This window comes from Haliotis rubra, unplaced genomic scaffold, assembly GCF_003918875.1.
Source record: "Haliotis rubra isolate DU_JTF1 unplaced genomic scaffold, ASM391887v1 Scf273, whole genome shotgun sequence".
Classification (NCBI taxonomy): Eukaryota; Metazoa; Mollusca; class Gastropoda; order Lepetellida; family Haliotidae; genus Haliotis; species Haliotis rubra.
The window spans coordinates 1,014,574-1,036,461 of NW_025766814.1; the positions used below are offsets into that span (position 1 = coordinate 1,014,574).

General features: G+C 38.6%; 1 long non-coding RNA gene across 1 annotated transcript in view; it reads right to left on the bottom strand.

Annotated features, from left to right (window-relative positions):
* Positions 1 to 734: 734 nt before the first annotated feature.
* LOC124280772 overlaps positions 735 to 21,888 on the bottom strand; it is a 181,967-nt gene continuing 160,813 nt past the window's right edge. Inside the window, exon 4 of the long non-coding RNA XR_006899765.1 lies at positions 735 to 770. This is a non-coding gene — a long non-coding RNA (uncharacterized LOC124280772). The remainder of the gene's footprint in view (positions 771 to 21,888) is intronic.

A 21,888-nucleotide genomic window follows, 5' to 3' on the forward strand; every position in this document is an offset into this window, starting at 1 on the left:
TGTTTTATTGATAAACATCATAAAAAAAAACAAGGAACACAGGAAATCTGTAAAACAAGAAAATGTTTTGGTCAGGTCTTGCTAACTTTCATGATGGTTTCTCTGGTAACCTTGGAGATGCAACTGGTGCTGTAAGAAATTGTCAGATGTATTTATTCTGACCAGAACTAAAAAACATTTTCATTTTCACGGTACAAGGAAATGTTTTTCATTGCTACAAACTAGGGCTAACTACACAAGACTGGACACCTTCCACCACATTAGCAAGGAATGTGCAGAAAATGCACAATGTAATGTAACGGTACAAAGCATTTTACTGGCTTAACAAAAATTAGAGGGGGTTAGGCAGGGTTTCCCCAACACAACAACCAGACGCATGTACTTGTGTAAGTATTGTATATAGTTTCCAAAGTTTGTAAAATACATTACGCTCCTTGATATGCAGCCCAATGGATGTATCTGATGAGGATACAGAATGCCATGAGGTTGGAGTAATATTTCTGATGTCCAGTTTCCGACATTAAGAATAACTTTGATATCCAATATTGAGTGTCAGTCATATTAATAATATTAAACCATAAAAGTAGTGGAGTAGTTTTTTCTGCTTATTTTGGGCTTCGTCACCTATCTTTGAAAATAGTTAAGCAACAGCATGTGATATTATCAAGAACAAACATGGTGGATAGGTATCCGGTCCGCTGTATGTGTGTCTATAATAGAGAAAATGTCCCTACCTTATTAGCATGTGGGCATGATCCCCTGAAAGGTACCTGCAAAAAATGCCAATTACGAAATTAATAAATACAATATACTTGCAAAAAATGACTGGCACAATTGACAGGATTGGGATCAGGACAACACTACAGTACTATTTTGGGGTTGAGTTCCATCTAAGATCCAAACCAATACCTGATAAGTTGATAACATGAATGATTTTCACAATTAGGCTATAGTCACATATAACCTTTATGGCTACTGTTCAGACAGAACCTTTCATGACGATCACTGATCTAGATTCACGCCATGACTACTTAAGACAGGATGTTACTGAAGATTACCCTTGGAGGTTTATGCCATGTCTACTTGAGACAGAATGTTTCTGATGATCACCCTTGGAGGTTCATGTCATGACTACTGAAAACAGGATGTTACTGATGATCACCCTTTGAGGTTTATGTCATGACTACTGAAGACAGAATGTTTCTGATGATCACCCTTTGAGGTTCATGTCATGACTACTGAAGACAGAATGTTTCTGATGATCACCCTTTGAGGTTCATGTCATGACTACTGAAGACAGAATGTTTCTGATGATCACCCTTTGAGGTTCATGTCATGACTACTGAAGACAGGATGTTTCTGATGATCACCCTTTGAGGTTCATGTCATGACTACTGAAGACAGAATGTTTCTGATGATCACCCTTTGAGGTTCATGTCATGACTACTGAAGACAGAATGTTTCTGATGATCACCCTTTGAGGTTCATGTCATGACTACTGAAGACAGAATGTTTCTGATGATCACCCTTTGAGGTTCATGTCATGACTACTTAAGACAGAATGTTTCTGATGATCACCCTTTGAGGTTCATGTCATGACTACTGAAGACAGGATGTTTCTGATGATCACCCTTTGAGGTTCATGTCATGACTACTGAAGACAGAATGTTTCTGATGATCACCCTTTGAGGTTCATGTCATGACTACTGAAGACAGGATGTTTCTGATGATCACCCTTGGAGGTTCATGTCATGACTACTGAAGACAGAATGTTTCTGATGATCACCCTTTGAGGTTCATGTCATGACTACTGAAGACAGAATGTTTCTGATGATCACCCTTTGAGGTTCATGTCATGACTACTGAAGACAGGATGTTTCTGATGATCACCCTTTGAGGTTCATGCCATGACTACTGAAGACAGAATGTTTCTGATGATCACCCTTTGAGGTTCATGTCATGACTACTGAAGACAGGATGTTTCTGATGATCACCCTTTGAGGTTCATGTCATGACTACTTAAGACAGAATGTTTCTGATGATCACCCTTTGAGGTTCATGTCATGACTACTTAAGACAGGATGTTCTGATGATCACCCTTTGATGTTTCTGATGTGAGGTTCATGTCATGACTACTGAAGACAGAATGTTTCTGATGATCATCCCTTTGAGGTTCATGTCATGACTACTGAAGACAGAATGTTTCTGATGATCACCCTTTGAGGTTCATGTCATGACTACTGAAGACAGAATGTTTCTGATGATCACATGACTACTGAAGACAGAATGTTTTGAGGTTCATGTCATGACTACTGAAGACAGAATGTTTCTGATGATCACCCTTTGAGGTTCATGTCATGACTACTGAAGACAGAATGTTTCTGATGATCACCCTTTGAGGTTCATGTCATGACTACTGAAGACAGAATGTTTCTGATGATCACCCCCTTTGAGGTTCATGTCATGACTACTGAAGACAGAATGTTTCTGATGATCACCCTTTGAGGTTCATGTCATGACTACTTAAGACAGAATGTTTCTGATGATCACCCTTTGAGGTTCATGCCATGACTACTGAAGACAGAATGTTTCTGATGATCACCCTTTGAGGTTCATGTCATGACTACTGAAGACAGAATGTTTCTGATGATCACCCTTTGAGGTTCATGTCATGACTACTGAAGACAGAATGTTTCTGATGATCACCCTTTGAGGTTCATGTCATGACTACTGAAGACAGAATGTTTCTGATGATCACCCTTTGAGGTTCATGTCATGACTACTTAAGACAGGATGTTTCTGATGATCACCCTTTGAGGTTCATGTCATGACTACTGAAGACAGAATGTTTCTGATGATCACCCTTTGAGAATGTTCATGATCACCCATGACTACTGAAGACAGGATGTTTCTGATGATCACCCTTTGAGGTTCATGTCATGACTACTGAAGACAGAATGTTTCTGATGATCACCCTTTGAGGTTCATGTCATGACTACTGAAGACAGAATGTTTCTGATGATCACCCTTTGAGGTTCATGCCATGACTACTGAAGACAGAGTGTTTCTGATGATCACCCTTTGAGGTTCATGTCATGACTACCACTGTGGTCTAGCGGATAAAGCAAATACCTCGGGAACAGAATTTTGCTGCTTCAATCCCTGGTTGTGTCATATCAGAAGATGTTGAAACAGTAAGAAAAAAATTTCAACTGAAAAATGCATTTTCACCTAAAATGCAAACATATTTCATATTTACAACATTTCAAAGTTCATTATTGTTTTTCATATCTAGAAGGCAACATTGCAATTTTATGTTCATTTCACATAACATGTTTACGACATGTTTAACTTATTATAAATATTTCTATAAAGGAATTAAGTATCATTAAAAATATTTCCAACGATAAACCTTTACAGTGAAGACATTTCTCAAATTGTCAGAAAGAGCAAGCAATGAATTATGGGCTCAGCAAGAGCAATAATGATCATATCCACAGACGAAATGAATATCATGTCAATTTCAAGCTTTTTTCATGTTGACAAGACTTCCTTGATGTTATTCCAAAGCCATCAGGTAGTAACAAATCCAGTTTTTCACAACTCAATTTCAGTTAATTATAGTTACATTTTATTTTTTATTTTTCAAATGCATCTTGATCTCCAACAGACTAATCAGTCATATGTTTTTTGTTGGGGAGACTGTATCGGTGAACCGACATAAATCTGTTTTCAGAACAGAAACAGTAAACTCTTACACTTCGTCTGACAATGTAATATACTTCATTTACGTTGCAATCTAATTTCACCAAGAGTTAAGTAGCAGAGAGTGGAAATTTAAGCAGATTAATCCATTTCTATTAAGCAGTACTGATCAAAATAAGAGCTTGATGCCAGTCGTGATTTCTTCAATCTTCCCAGAGTACCATGTTCCGACAAGATACACATTGTTCCAACAAAGATACACGTTCATGTCATACATCACATTTTTTCCTGATAACTCACACTTATTCTTAAATGAATAAATTGCAAGTGATACAATGGCATTCAATTGGCTAACCAAGCATATTTTTACATGTATGTTTCCATGAACTTAAAACATTACCCTGTGCCCAATAGTTGATAGCTTTTTTCAGATTTCAGTGATAATAGAATGGGTGTCACTTGTGAATCGTTATTATGCTGAATCACTGATTTCATACTCTTCTATACAATTACTTATTGTTAATGATTATGGAGTGAGTAAATATTTAAAATGCTACTTTAAGCAATATTCTTGCAAAATCATGGTGGGGCATATCTGGAATTGATTCACACATTGTATTCAATTGGGGAATTGAACCCAGTTCTTCAGCATGATGAGTGAATGCTTGAACCACTTGGCTACCCATCACTCTGTTAATGATTAAAATAAGAAGTCTTTCAAGTTAATAGTTTTGATGTTATCATATACTAGTATCAGAATTGATTTTAATATGTTTTGTGTTAATGAAGTTGTGGTCTGCACATATAACACACTAAGCACTCTATTTCTACTCTTAATCTCCTTAAAGGCAAACAATACTGAAATCAATTCTTAAATACAGAACACCCATATTGTTCATTTGTGACATCATCATAAGTAAAAGGGGTCAGACCAAGGTCATTGCTATGTCAGTATCTATTTGTAGATGCACTGACTAAAAATAGTACTGCAGTGGCTAAAAACATGTTATTGTGATACTATTGTCATAGTATTTCATAGTAATAATAACCAAGCCATTTAATAGCACTGAACTCCATGCCACATGGGCATGCTCCATGTGCATACAACATAATGGACATTATTTCCCAAATAATCCAAGCTGCATGTGAGGTGCTGGAAGGTTACCAGTAATAGTCATATGACTTATCCCACTGGGTACCCATTTTCTGCTGAGTGAACAGAGACAATTTTGAACAAACTCACTTTCCTAAGATGAGACCACATATGTCATGTGTGCTTCATTGTGGGGCAAGACAGAAGTCCTAGAAAGTCTTAAGGAGTCAGGCTGCCAAATACGGTCACCCATCTAAGGACTCCGTGGACAATGTTTCTTAACTTCAACTGATTTGTGACCTGGGCTGTATGCACAAGATCCCACACCACCACACAGTATGGGGAGACACAGGTGGCTGAGCCACTAAAGGTGACGCAGTTTGGTATCTAGTTCTTCCAGAATCCAAGTTTGTCCTGATTATGTTTCCATGTTTGACCATACCCCATGGGTGGCACCAAATGGTATTCATCCAAGACCAGCATCTTTCAGGTTGTCCTCCACATCTAGACAAGCTCAGGTATACTGACATACTGTTCAGTTATCATACCTTTTTGTTCTTAAAATACAAAAATTGCCTAGCTTTTTGTCTAGCTATTATTCCACATGACGTCATGTCTAACAAGCCAATTTTGGGTTCATTATGTAGGTCTGGATGATAGGCAAATGGAGATACAGACTGTAATAGCTCCGTCAACACCTCAACACTGGCTATGGTAGATAACATGAAGCTGTTGATTGATCAGCACTCACTAATGAGTGAGTGAGTGAGTTGAGTTTTACGTCGCACTCAGCAATATTCCAGCTATATGGCAGCGGTCTGTAAATAATCGAGTCTGGACCAGACAATCCTGTAATCAACAACATGAGCATCGTTCTACGCAATTGGGAACCGATGACATGTGTCAACCAAATCAGCGAGCCTGACCACCCGATTCCGTCAGTCAGCCTCTTAAGACAAGCATGGGTTACTGAAGGCCAATATTCTTACCCGGACCTTCACGGGTCACTCACTTATGACTAAAACAGGAACAGAAAGCAATTTATGTAAACACTTTAAATTCAGGACATAAATATGAAACACGGGTCACTTAATAATAATGTTGCAGTGAAATATGGATGATTTTCTCGTATTAACGATCTGCCAAACTGACTTCTTCCTGATTTTGAAAGACATGTTTGAAACAAATTCATTATTAGCTGACAACACTTAAATAAATATCAATTTGTCAATGGAAGGGAAGTAACTGTTCCGTAATTGCCATCAGCAGAAGTGTTAATAATTTCATTGGGTGACTTCTTTGTCTTCACTTCTTATTGACTGCTGTCGTATGCGCTTTTTTTCACTAACCAAAAATGGTGCAAAGCTAAAGACGTTTGCAGTTTCGTAAATTCTTATTGTTGGTGTTTTTCTCGTACCATTTTACAAAATGTCAACAAAGTGCTTTTGCCCAACAGTCACGAACCTCAACAGGTTTCTAATTAAGAAAATGGCTGGAATGTAGCATACAGACACAGTTGGTAATTTGTCACTGAATGACAGGCCCACATGCTTTGTCAGTTTCAATTCGTGGCTTAAAGAAGTTTGTATCCTAGAGTTGCAGAACTTGCAGTTTGCTTTTAGTCACTACTTCTTTGTCAAGATTGTTTACCATTTTAAAGGTTGTTTGTTCTTCTCCTTCAATCAACTATTTTGGTCAATAATTCCTTAATGCACACATTTTTCCTAAATCTGGGCCGTTGCAATTTGTAAAAATTACCTTTCCCATTCAGACAATTTGGTCGAAAGAATCCTTAATGCAAAACAATAACTAGCCTGGGTGCTATTGTACAAAGCCGCCTTGGAGCAAAGACCTGTTGTAAGTCTATGTTAAGGTACACGTGCCACATTCACCTTAGCACTAAGACTGTTGTAAGTCTATGTTAAGGTACATGTGCCACATTCACCTTAGAGCTAAGACTGTTGTAAGTCTATGTTAAAGTACACGTGTCACATTCACATTAGAGCTAAGAATGTTGTAAGTCTCTGTTAAGGTACATGTGCCACATTCACCTTAGCACTAAGACTGTTGTAAGTCTATGTTAAGGTACACGTGCCACATTCACCTTAGAGCTAAGACTGTTGTAAGTCTATGTTAAGGTACACGTGCCACATTCACCTTAGAGCTAAGACTGTTGTAAGTCTATGTTAAGGTACATGTGCCACATTCACCTTAGAGCTAAGACTGTTGTAAGTCTATGTTAAGGTACATGTGCCACATTCACCTTAGAGCTAAGACTGTTGTAAGTCTATGTTAAGGTACACGTGCCACATTCACCTTAGAGCTAAGACTGTTGTAAGTCTATGTTAAGGTACACGTGCCACATTCACCTTAGAGCTAAGACTGTTGTAAGTCTATGTTAAGGTACACGTGCCACATTCACCTTAGAGCTAAGACTGTTGTAAGTCTATGTTAAGGTACACGTGCCACATTCACCTTAGAGCTAAGACTGTTGTAAGTCTATGTTAGGTACACGTGCCACATTCAGTCTAAGACTGTTGTAAGTCTATGTTAAGGTACACGTGCCACATTCACCTTAGAGCTAAGACTGTTGTAAGTCTATGTTAAGGTACACGTGCCACATTCACCTTAGAGCTAAGACTGTTGTAAGTCTATGTTAAGGTACACGGCCACATTCACCTTAGAGCTAAGACTGTTGTAAGTCTATGTTAAGGTACACATGCCACATTCACCTTAGAGCAAAGACTGTTGTAAGTCTATGTTAAGGTACACATGCCACATTCACCTTAGAGCTAAGACTGTTGTAAGTCTATGTTAAGGTACACGTGCCACATTCACCTTAGAGCTAAGATTGTTGTGAGTCTATGTTAAGGTACACGTGCCACATTCACCTTAGAGCAAAGACTGCTGTAAGTCTATGTTAAGGTACACGGCCACATTCACCTTAGAGCAAAGACTGTTGTAAGTCTATGTTAAGGTACACGGCCACATTCACCTTAGAGCTAAGATTGTTGTAAGTCTATGTGAATGTACACGTGCCACATTCACCTTAGAGCTAAGACTGTTGTAAGTCTATGTTAAGGTACACGTGCCACATTCACCTTAGAGCTAAGACTGTTGTAAGTCTATGTTAAGGTACACGTGCCACATTCACCTTAGAGCTAAGACTGTTGTAAGTCTATGTTAAGGTACACGCCACATTCACCTTAGAGCTAAGACTGTTGTAAGTCTATGTTAAGGTACATTCACCGTGCCACATTCACCTTAGAGCTAAGACTGTTGTAAGTCTATGTTAAGGTACACGTGCCACATTCACCTTAGAGCTAAGACTGTTGTAAGTCTATGTTAAGGTACATGTGCCACATTCACCTTAGAGCACTAAGACTGTTGTGAAGTCTATGTTAAGGTACAAACGCCACATTCACCTTAGAGCTAAGACTGTTGTAAGTCTATGTTAAGGTACACGTGCCACATTCACCTTAGAGCTAAGACTGTTGTAAGTCTATGTTAAGGTACACGTGCCACATTCACCTTAGAGCTAAGACTGTTGTAAGTCTATGTTAAGGTACATGTGCCACATTCACCTTAGAGCTAAGACTGTTGTAAGTCTATGTTAAGGTACATGTGCCACATTCACCTTAGAGCTAAGACTGTTGTAAGTCTATGTTAAGGTACATGTGCCACATTCACCTTAGAGCTAAGACTGTTGTAAGTCTATGTTAAGGTACATGTGCCACATTCACCTTAGAGCTAAGACTGTTGTAAGTCTATGTTAAGGTACACGTGCCACATTCACCTTAGAGCTAAGACTGTTGTAAGTCTATGTTAAGGTACACGTGCCACATTCACCTTAGAGCTAAGACTGTTGTAAGTCTATGTTAAGGTACCGTGCCACATTCACCTTAGAGCTAAGACTGTTGTAAGTCTATGTTAAGTAGCGTACATGTGCCACATTCACCTTAGAACTAAGACTGTTGTAAGTCTATGTTAAGGTACCGTGCCACATTCACCTTAGAGCTAAGACTGTTGTAAAGTCTATGTTAAGGTACATGTGCCACATTCACCTTAGAGCTAAGATTGTTGTAAGTCTATGTTAAGGTACATGTGCCACATTCACCTTAGAGCTAAGACTGTTGTAAGTCTATGTTAAGGTACATGTGCCACATTCACCTTAGAGCTAAGACTGTTGTAAGTCTATGTTAAGGTACACGTGCCACATTCACCTTAGAGCTAAGACTGTTGTAAGTCTATGTTAAGGTACACGTGCCACATTCACCTTAGAGCTAAGACTGTTGAAAGTCTATGTTAAGGTACACGTGCCACATTCACCTTAGAGCTAAGACTGTTGTAAGTCTATGTTAAGGTACATGTGCCACATTCACCTTAGCACTAAGACTGTTGTAAGTCTATGTTAAGGTACACGTGCCACATTCACCTTAGAGCTAAGACAGATGTAAGTCTATGTTAAGGTACACGTGCCACATTCACCTTAGAGCTAAGACTGTTGTAAGTCTATGTTAAGGTACATGTGCCACATTCACCTTAGAGCTAAGACTGTTGTAAGTCTATGCTAAAGTATGGCCACATGGTCACCTTAGTAGAAAGACTCACTAGTGTATGTTCCTGGTCTCATTAACACTAGCATAATATATGCACCAAAAAACATTTTAAAAAAAGATATGGTATTTTCTGCTTTTTTTTTTACCATTTATTAGTTTAAATATCGACCTCATCAGCTTCAACTTCCTTGGTAATAATTTTCAGCATTAAAAACTCAGAACATTTTTGCAATATCGCTGTCACTGCTTTATGCCACACTATGATGCTATATGACGGCTTTTTGTAAATAATCAAGTCTGGACAGGACAGACTAGTGATTGACATTATGAGCATTGATCTACTCAACTGAGAGACAATGATTTGTGTGAACCAAGCTAGTGAAAGTGACCAGATGACCCTGATAACACCATACCACTATCACCATAAAGGTGAACCTCAAAAATCTACATCACTACAGGCTTTCCTCCAACACTGAGCCATGATATAAGTATACAAAAACAAATATAAACATCAAGCAGAGAAATATATGACTAAACCCAACAAATGAGGTGGGCCCATGAAGTGATATAAATATAAGCCACAGTATCTAGATCGGTAACTGTCTTTCACTACCCACATATTGGTTCACAACTATCACATGTTCTATAAATCTGTTTGCCCATCGTCCAGTCTGCCATGTTGTGTTGTGAGTCCGAGATCTGGTGACAGGGTCATTGTTTGGTATTCGTCGCAGCCAGGTTACAAATGAGATAAGGTCATTTGCTCCACAGACGACATAACTAGTAATAGGGTTATCCATGCTGGAAGTTACCTTTGAAGTCAGGTTAATTTCTTAATGAAGTTTACTACAGGGTTGATTAGGTTACTTCCTTTTCATATTATGTATATGGTTATTATCCCTACATAAAAGTTTCTACACAGCCAGAGGGCAAAGGTGCCCAGTCATGTAAGCTCAAATTGTCCTTTCTTGAAGTTTCTACACAGCCATATGCTATTGGTGCCCCAGTCATCTAAGGTCAAATTGTTCCTTCCTGAAGTTTGTTCAGAGACAAATGCTATTGGTGCCACAGTCATATAAGGTCAAATTGTCCCTTCCTGAAAGTTTCTACACAGGCAAATGCTATTGGTGCTCCAGTCGTCTAAGGTCAAATTGTCCCTTCCTGAAGTTTCTACACAGCCAAATGCCATTGGTGCTCCAGTCGTCTAAGGTCAAATCATTCCTTCTTGAAGTTTCTACACAGCCATATGCTATTGGTGCTCCAGTTGTCTAAGGTCAAATTGTCCCTTCCTGAAGTTTCTACACAGCCATATGCCATTGGTGCTCCAGTTGTCTAAGGTCAAATTGTCCCTTCCTGAAGTTTCTACACAGCCAAATGCCATTGGTGCTCCAGTTGTCTAAGGTCAAATCATTCCTTCTTGAAGTTTCTACACAGCCAAATGCTATTGGTGCCCCAGTCATCTAAGGTCAAATTGTTCTTTCTTGAAGTTTCTACACAGCCAAATGCTATTGGTGCTCCAGTCATCTAAGGTCAAATTGTCCCTTCCTGAAGTTTCTACACAGCCAAATGCTATTGGTGCTCCAGTCATCTAAGGTCAATTGTCCCTTCCTGAAGTTTCTACACAGCCATGTGCCATTGGTGCCCCAGTCATCTAAGGTCAAATTGTTCCTTCCTGATGTTTGTTCAGAGACAAATGCTCCTGGTGCCCCAGTCATCTAAGGTCAAATTGTCCCTTCCTGAAAGTTTCTACACAGCCAAATGCTATTGGTGCTCCAGTTGTCTAAGGTCAAATCGTTCCTTCTTGAAGTTTCGACACAGCCAAATGCTATTGGTGCTCCAGTTGTCTAAGGTCAAATCATTCCTTCTTGAAGTTTCTACACAGCCAAATGCTATTGGTGCTCCAGTTGTCTAAGGTCAAACTCTTTCTGCAGCCAAATGCCATTTCTTGAAGTTTCTAAAACAGCCATATGCTATTGGTGCTCCAGTTGTCCTAAGGTCAAATTGTCCCTTCCTGAAGTTTCTACACAGCCAAATGCCATTGGTGCTCCAGTCGTTAAGGTCAAACCATTTCCTTCTTGAAGTTTCTACACAGCCAAATGCCATTGGTGCTCCAGTCGTCTAAGGTCAAATCATTCCTTCTTGAAGTTTCTACACAGCCAAATGCCATTGGTGCTCCAGTCGTCTAAGGTCAAATCATTCCTTCTTGAAGTTTCGACACAGCCAAATGCCATTGGTGCTCAAGTCGTCTAAGGTCAAATCATTCCTTCTTGAAGATTCTTACACAGCCAAATGCTATTGGTGCCCCAGTCATCTAAGGTCAAATGCCATGTCCCTTCAGTCATCTAAGGTCAAAGTTTCTACACAGCCATATGCCATTGGTGCTCCAGTTGTCTAAGGTCAAATCATTCCTTCTTGAAGTTTCGACACAGCCAAATGCTATTGGTGCCCCAGTCATCTAAGGTCAAATTGTCCCTTCCTGAAAGTTTCTACACAGCCAAATGCCATTGGTGCCCCAGTTGTCTAAGGTCAAATTGTCCTTTCCTGAAGTTTCTACACAGCTAAATGCCATTGGTGCTCCAGTTGTCTAAGGTCAAATCATTCCTTTTTGAAGTTTCGACACAGCCAAATGATATTGGTGCCCCAGTCATCTAAGGTCAATTGTCTATTCCTGAAAGTTTCTACACAGCCATATGCTATTGGTGCCCCAGTTGTCTAAGGCACTCCTTCTGCTGTCCATGGGTGTTATCAAAAAATGTGACTGCAGGTTTAAACAGATTTACTCTGGAAATGTTTACAGTTTTTGTTCAGATCAAAGTTGTGCTCATGAGTTCACCATAGTGGTAAATGTCTTCAACCTGCATCACTATGGACTTTCATTCCACAAAGTGTTTCCCTGCCTTTTGAAATACTATGGTGATAAATGGAACTCACTCAATCATTCCTCTAAGGTCCAGTATAACATATTCCATAAAGATACAAATCTGGCCATGTTCTTTCATTTCTAATGTGACATTTTCCCTCAATGTCAACACTTATGGCAATATTTGGCTTCTTTTCTCCTGCATTTCTGCAAATTTTCACTTTCACACAGACAAACATAGTGTCACATACAGACATACACACACAGACTAACTTACTCATGCACACACATTTACTTTAACACACACTAACTTCCACACACATACATGTAACACTGACAGACAGACAGAGAGACAGACAGACCATTTCATGATTATATGCTTCAGTTTTTGTGCAGTCACCTATGACATTGCAAACCTTCTGTAAATTTCCTGCTATGACTGATCCACCATGTCCCAAGGGATACTGCCATGTTATGTATCACTGTTATGTATCGACTTAATACAAACAGAGAACAGATACAACGACATCTATGCACGGGAGACGTGTGTTTAACATCATACATACAAATGTCAGATATAATTAGCAGCAGTGACCTATTCTACTGTCCTTGACCATTAAATTCCTAATATGAACAATCATCAGAGGGTGCTCTCAACTCCCTGAGGAACATACCATTTCCTCTTTATTACCATAATTGATTACTTAAACTGTTTAGACAACATATGGAACACTGGTCTGAATATGATGACTGTGGTGCATACAACAGTGTTGATGTGGGTCCTCCAGGGTTCTGAGGACAGAGCCTTTAAACTTACGTCATCTTTGACGAAGACAATAATTTCATTAGGGAACCAGTTTGAAATGTCAGCCACAGAAAAACCTAGTGTTGTCAGCTCTGTTTTTGAATCTCTGCCCTTGTGGGCAATCACGTCAAGTGCTGGGATGTCTTTCACAAGCGTTAAAAAGTCAACTTTGGTAACTCATTTCACAATTCACTTAGAAAAATTAGGAAAATGGTACAAGTTTTCATCTTTAGTTCTTGTGTAGGCTAAACATTACGATAAAATATATTTTAACCAGAGCAAGTTCGTGCTGGTCTCTTTTTACCATGAGTGATTCTTCAAGCATGCAAATATGCACAAATGAAGAAGAGGAAAGTCAAATATTTGTAATCAGGGTTAATGTCGATGAAAAATGTCAATTTAAAATTAAAGAAACATGGTCTGACTTGCACCTTTCTTAAGGTCTGTTTAATTTTGAGAAATAGACAATGATCTTAGCGCTAAGATAGTCGTAAGTTAATGTTAATGTATGGCACCTACGATTATCTTAGAGCTAAAACAGCTTCGAAAATCTAGGCCCTGGAATACAAATGGCTACTAAGTGGTTTTAGTAACCTAATAAATGAGGTTGTATACAACTATTGAAAGTCAAATGAAACCTACCACTGCCTCACACTGGAGATATGAGAGACAACGAAAAGCATGGCGCTGTCAACTGGGTTTATGGTCAGAGCACTTGCCAATGCTTTGTTTCACAGCGGAACCAGACCCTTCCCCTTTTGTAAGTTAAACACAGCAACTACATGCCACAATGGCTCCATATATTCTCAGGAGATTGTGGAGTGACTGGGCATGGTGTTACACACTTTTAGCAATATCATCCCAGCAAGGAACACCAGAAATGGGCTTCACACATTGTACCCATGTGAGGAATGGAACCCGGGTCTTCGGCATGACAAACGAAGGCTTTAACCACAGCACTACCCCACCATTCCAAGAGGAATCAACAAACATACACATAGTGTAAATCATGAAATCTGTGCATCACGATATTTTTGCCAGAGGAAACCAACAGATGTTTTTGCGACTTGTCCAATTCTCAACAAGAAACTGCAACTGAAAATTACCTAAACTAAATCCAATCATGTATTTAAGGTTGCCGCTAATCTTGAACTCAGTTCAGTAGAGCACTTCTGCGTGAATGCAATCAGTGATGTTTTCCTAAAAGATAAGCTTAAAACTAAAGACAAAGAATGTGTGTTTAGTAGTTGGCGCCTGTCTGGACTATCAACGTACTGATTGAGGAGCTTTTGTTCGAGTATCCCTTGTTTCACATGTGACATGTGAGTACTATTATTGCCAGTAATTAGTCTTCCCCCAAGTTGTTGTCATTGCCTAAATGATGCAATGTCTAGATCTCTTGTTGATTATATGAACAGGTGAATATTTAAGAGATAATGAGACACATTACTTGTTGATTGTTTATTGCATTTGACCAGCAAATTGCATCATGATATTTTTGTGAGCTCAGGTCATTTGCAATTTTCGCAAAAAATATGCTCGTAAAAATTTCATAATTTATAGTATTGATGATAATCCCAAATGAGGACTGATGGTCCATGTTAGAGGATATAACCAGTTAGCATAGCATCTGGATATAATGATTGGATGAGCATATCCTGATGTTTACACTATCAACCACTGGGTTGCCACTATGGTTTCAAGGATAGAATTGGTTGAAAGTTACCTAGGTTACGGTGGGGTAGTAGTTAAAGCATTCGCTCGTCACATCGAAGACCCCGGGTTTGATTTCCCACAAGGATATAATGTGTGAAGCCAATTTCTGGTGTTCCCTGCAGTGGAATATTGCTAAAAGTGGTGTAAAACTCACTTACTCCATGTTATCTATGCAATGGGTGGGTTTCGACAAAATTCGTCATGGAGACTGATGGGTTTATACAGAGTCAGCATTTTGTCTGGCCTCAAACACTTCAAAGACAGATTTGGTTCCAAGTTACCTATTCAAGTCAGAGATGGTTGGCTTGGAACAAAATTCGTCATGGAGGTTGTCAGGTTGAGAGTGTCTCATATTGCTGGTCTCAAATATTCAAAGGCTGTCATGAGTTGGCTGGAATATCACTGCCTGCTGGTTTGACCCTCTCTAGGACACCAATATGACATAAATGTGTATAGTATGACCAGAAATTATTGAGAAATTTAGGAATATGTTTAGTTGGATTTCTAGTATAATCAACCTAGACCAGCTATCAAGTGCGTGGGTTCATTCAAGAGAGACAACACCGTTAATCCTTTTTCATTAGTTTGTGAAGAGTTATCCCCCTTTGTTTACTTGCTAGCAGACGACATTTTCAGTGATCCTCAGTATGGATGATTTAGAGAAGAGGAAGTTGATTTTAGAGTATTATAACAAGGACATCAGATCAGCTAAAGTGATTTCAAGTAGAACAGGCATCCCTTTGTCCACTGTTTATCGTGTTTTGAAAAATATTGCAAATGGATATGGCATTGAGCACCAGGGAGGCGCAGGTAGGCCCAGAAAATTGACTGTCGGTGACAGGAGGAGGCTTGGTATTCTTGTTTCTAAAAACAAACGAAGGAGTTTAGAAAACTTAAGGCTGGATATGATTGATAGAGGAACTGTGGCTGTCTGTAAAGAGACAATTAGAACTGAGCTGTATGCAGTGGGTTGGCAGAAAAGTCGGGGAATTCCATCACTGATCATGAAACCTGAACAAAAGGAGTGAAGGTTGAACTGGTGCTTACAGCATAGAAATTTTAACTGGGACAATGTGATTTTCTCATATGAAAGTTCTGTGTGGCTATTTCCTAATACACTGAAATTCTGGACCAAACAAACTAAAAAACCTTTGTATCAGCGCCCAAAGTACAGTCCGAAATTTAACGTGTGGGGTGGCATATCTGTGTTAGGGGCAACGCCCCTCTGTGTATTTTTGAAGGGAATATGAACAGTGAGCGGTACACAGATATTCTCGAGGGACATTTACTTCCATCTGCTCACGTGTTCTATGGAAATGGTTGGATTTTCCAGCAGGCCAACGACCCAAAACATCTTTCAAAGCATTCACAGGCCTGGTTTTGGACCCAATATATGACATTATTAGATTGGCCAAGCTATAGCCCTGACCTAAATCCAATAGAAAATGTTTGGGGGCTTATAAAGGAAAGAGTCAATAAGAAAAATCTGACAAATATTGCTGAAATGAAAGAAGAGGTGGTCCGATATGGGGACAGCATGGACCACGACTTTCTAACTTCTTTGATCAGTAGTGTGCCCCGCCGCATTGAAGCCTACATTGCTGCCCATGGTGACTTGACAAAATACTAACTGTTCACCTGTCTTTGAATCTGGAGTTATGTTCTGCTAATATTCACATTTAATACGTGAGTAATGAGTGAAAAAAATATAAAATTTACAATCTTTAAATTCTCAATAATTTCTGGTTGTACTGTAACTATGTAGAAAGATAGCCATACTTTTTGTTACAGACAATGACAACAATGGGGACAAGGAGACAAATGAAAGTCATATTACGGTCCTACAAATCTTCATAATGTTTCACGTTCTTCTGTCTTTCAGACAAAGATTACTTTTTCAAAGCCTGAATTTTTTCAAATTGAGAAATAACATATGTTTTATTGTCAAGGACATGTCTGAATGAGAGTGCTGCTTTATTAATGTTTCAGGTAGGTAGACATTGAAATGTTTCAGAAGAAGATACTTTAAGATTATTAGTCTGTCATTTATTGTTGTAAAAGAAATTTTGATTTATAGCTGTGAAAAAAGCAAATTGAATAGGATGCTATGCCCTCCTGAGGCTTCAGGTGCTTTCTCCTCTAAGTCAGAGAAGGTTGGTTGGTCTGTTGTTAAATGCCACACTCAGCAATATTAAAGCTATATGTCGGCAGTCTGTAAATACTTGAGTCTGGACCAGACAATGCTGTGATCAACATCACGAGCATTGATCTATGCAATTGTGATATGATTATGTGTGTCCACCAAGTCAGCGACCCTGACCACCCGATCCGTTAGACACTTTCTAAGACAAGCATGGTTTACTAAAGAACAATTCTAACCCAGATCTTCACGGGTAAGTCAGAGAAGGACAGATGGATATGGATAGACAGACAGATAGATGGTGGACAATGAACAACACACATTGCCATAAGCTTACTTCTACCTTCAGACCTGAAGAGCACAAATTCAATTATCCCTTTTTGGGGTCCTTTTGTCATGCAGCCCGTTTGACCTCATGCCAGTGTTTATAACAAAGTAGAAAGAAACTATTACATATGAAACTAAAGTGAGTCTGTTCTACATCTTTGGTGAAGAAAAGGTCTGGTTGAGGTATCAGAAAAAGCTTTAAATTATAAAGAAAATAGATTTAAATTTGTGTAATTACTCATTTCTACTCAATCAATGGAAAAATTAGTTATCAAACACTGACCGAAAACATTTTCAAAACAAAATCATGAAACAAATTTACATGAGCTGACCTAAATCCACTTCACATCCACCTTCCAAGCCTTACTGATCAGCTGCCAAACAGGCAAACATACTGAGTGAAAATAATTGCTGTGTCTCAGCCAAGTCAAACAGGAACAAGAAGACCTTCATTAGCGCCAAACCAAGTCTTGCTACGACCACAGTTCCAGAACATATAGATCGTTGTTTCATCAGCTAGCACCTGATGACAGAACTGAAATACTCTCATCTCATGCCATAGAGGATGATTATGCTCTAATTAAGTGGTTCACCTTCAAACTTTATATGACTGTCATGACAAAGAAAGTGACCAAAATGCCTAAATAGTTATTCCTTGTCTAGACACAGTGGTTGACATGGTTTGGAGAATGCAAGAATGGTAATTTCTTATTTAGCAGTGATTCAGGAGGATCTGAGGATGGCAAGGAAACAAGGGATTTCAATATGCCAAAAAATTACAGATTTCATTGTAGGTCCTGCAAGTTTCATTTTTAGATATTGTGTTGAAAGAAACCAACGAAACCATCTCATCTGTTAGATCTTAGCATCATATGCAACTAACGGGAACAGGGGTCAGGCTCAGTCACATGTCATCATATCCCAATTGCATAGATCAAATCTCATGATGCTGATCACTGGATTGTCTGGTCCAGTCTGATTATTTAGAGACAGCTCCACATAGCTGGAATATGACTGATTGCAGCATTAAACAAAAACAAAAACATCTGTTTCAGATTTAAAGATTTTATAAACACTTCATAAGGTTTCATGACTGATGGGATACTTCAACTTTCCAACAGTCCACTTACTCCTTGTTTAAAGCAATATTCTAGAGTGAGTGAGTGAGTGAGTTTAGTTTTACGCTGCACTTTGCAATATTCCAGCTATATGGCAGCAATCTGTAAATAATCAAGGCTGGACCAGACAATCCAGTGATCAACAGCATGAGCATCGTTCTGCGCAAGTGGGAACTGATGACATGACCAGCCAGCCTGACCACCCGATCCCGTTAGTCGCCTCTTACGACAAGCATGGGTTACTGAAGATCGATATTCTAGCTCGGACCTTCACGGACTAAATATTCTAGAGGTGCAGCCTGTGGTGAGTACATTTCTGGGCGGTGGGGTAGCCTAATGGTTAAAGCGTTGGCTCGTCACGAATCCCCACATGGGCACAATGTGTGAAGCCCATTTCTGGTGTCCCCTGCCGTGATGTTGCTGGAATATTTCTAAAAGCGGCCTAAAACTAAACTCAGTCAGTCAGTCAGTGTACATTTCTAAACTTTTACCATACAATATGACATTTCAAAGAATGCTATACAACTCTAGACCAATTGTGGTCATGGTGGTGGGAATGTTTGTGTTGAAAATTACATTTAACTGGATTGTTAAGTTGGGTTTGAAGTTGTGTTCCTTATAAGTTTTTGTACAAGTGTTTCGCATTGTTTTGGATCTGAGTGTTTTAAATATTTACTCATTAATGACCAGTGATCTCTGATATGTCCTGACCATGTCAAGTTGCTGTCTAAAATCTCAGGGCTTTTTTGAGAGTGGAGAAAGTACATGTAGTTCACACTAGTAACCACTGTGTTGATGTTAAATTGTTCATTCCTTGTTTCATTTGTGCGAAATATTATTTACATTTTTACTTTGTCATCATTAAAAAGGTTTTATTGAAGCTTAATCAAGCATAGTGATTTTGTTGTTGTTTTGCTTTACAAATCAAGCATTATCTTGATTATAAGTAGTTTTTGTTAAAAAATCCTTCTTGTAATATGTTGCAATACATATCGCATGGCTGAGCAATGAATGAAAAACATGTTTTAATGAGACAGCCCTTCTGAAATCCGATAGACTTCAGAATTAATAGACTAATATTTTATAGATATTATAGACATTATTTCTGCTTCATGAATCTGGCCTCTCCAGAGCAAAGGTTTGCAATTGAGTAAGACTAAACAAACAACTTCATGAATATCATTGTTCATCATGTTCAAAGCTGGGGAAAAACATCAACATAAGCCAAAAATATGCTAGGTAAAATACCATAACCTTGCTGAATATTTACTTTCATAAGGAAACATGCTACCAAGACTGATGGGCAGAAGTGAAATGGCGGCCATGTTGAAAATGAAATTGGAAAACCGTCACCACTCTTCATGGACACCAAAGCTAGGTTCATTCAAACATAATTGTAACTTTTTATAGAAAGAAATGTCGAAACAAATATTAATGACATTCCCAAAGACAAACAAACATTCACTTCACATTTCAGCTGGTCTAAAATTGATTAAACCAATTTCAATAAAGACACCTTTCAAACAAATCTGTGTCAGTGAATTTTTATCAAATATGTACTAATCACCTGACAACTGTTTCTCATTAACTAAGATCAAGCCATAGGTCAATGTCCAATTGTTCTGCAAAACTCTAAAGCTGTGTTATTGTTCAGTGTTACTGCTCCCGGTAATTGTGTTGAATTCTAAAGATACACCATCGGCGCTCCAAATAACTTCATTCCAATCAATGGCTGAACGAAACAAATTGTCGGACCAATTTGTCTGGACATCCTCTACCAATGACCATCCAGTTTGGTTCGGCAGAAACCATTACACTGGCTCCAAAGACTTTGTCAGATCTCATAAAATACTGACCCACGTGATCCACCAACATTGGTGCCGCGGTGTTCTGATGGCCGATACCATAAAGAGTTCATCAGTACAAGTTAGTCCAAGAAGGTCACAATGAAAGAAACACTGTGGTAGATAAGAGCTTGTAGTCATAATTTCTAAACCAGACAAATCAAATATTTCCTAAAATACATTTAATCAGCATGAAAGTGCCACTGTACAAAAAAGGAGAATGTTCATATCTCTGTCTATATCAGGCTGGATTTGTTTCTACACTATCCTATGATTCTACAGTTACAAAATGTATATATGATTTAAGATAAGACATACAGTCTAGACATACATAGACATACCAGTTAATCCTTTTTTGTAAAACTGATATAGTATCTTAAAAAATCATATTTCAGCATAACCGACTGTCTCTGTATCTCATTGCTAGCTTACTGGTGAGATGGATCTTAAAAGAATTCTGATAACTGTTCTGAGAAAAAAAATGTGATTGCATTTCAAGCACCATATATGGTCATCTGTGAAGTTAACAAGAAGCTTAAGATAAGATTTGATTTTTTTCTAAAACATGAAACCCTCAAGACTGTATAACATAAGGGATGACTTCAACTTCCTGATCGTCAACTTTCTATTTAAGTCGAGCGATATTCCAGTGACAGCAGCCTTTGGCATTAAAGTGAGCATGTGCTTTTTACGATGATTTCAGAGAGCATCATATGAAACTTGAATAGAAGTTGATGGAATGTTACAAAATTTGAGGCTTCACCAAAGATCTACTAACATTTTATGGTAGATACATGGAGGACATTCCCTAATACAATGCATAAAGTGGCAAAGGTTACGTGTGAAGTTATTCCCTATTTTGAGTTTGACATATGTTACAGTGTTTTAGAGATAAACAGTTGACTTGGCTTTGCATGTGTTTGTGAAGGGTTTTTATGTCTGTCCTTTTCATGAGTGATTGAGTGAGTATGGCTTTACACTGCTTTTCCAATATTCCAGCAATATCACAGTGGGGAAGACCAGAAATGGGCTTCACACATTGTAGCAATGTGGGGAATCGAACCAAGGTCTTCAACGTGATGAGTGAACACTTTAACCACCAGGCTATCCCACCGCTCTGACCTTTTCAAGAACACGAGGAACATTATTATTTCATAGCGACTCAGAAACATATTCCTATTTGGAACCATACAGGTTCTTCTTATTGGAGAGATTATGTATAATTATTGAAATGTTTTATTACTTATTCACAGCACATTTTAACTTACAATACTTAGACTGACTGACTGACTGAGTTTTAGTTTTACGCCGCTTTTAGCAATATTCCAGCAACATCACGGCGGGGGACACCAAAAATGGGCTTCACACATTGTACCCATGTGGGGATTCGAACCCGGGTCTTCGGCGTGACGAGCCAACGCTTTGACCACTAGGCTACCCCACCGCCCCTATAATACTTAGACACAGTTAAAGAAGTATAGCATGTTAAAACTAAATACTGGTAAAATATGTTTCACAGTATGTGTTATTTATTAATTTAGATTTGAGAAAACTAAAATGGCATTATCTAATAAACTGATTGATTCCTTAATTAATCAAGCATACAAGTTCCTTTATTCTCATCACAATTTCCAGGAATCTATCAGTCACAAAACAGAGCATCTAACACACACACTCTTTGGGAATATACACAACAGAAGCGACAAAACCCTTTCCGAAAT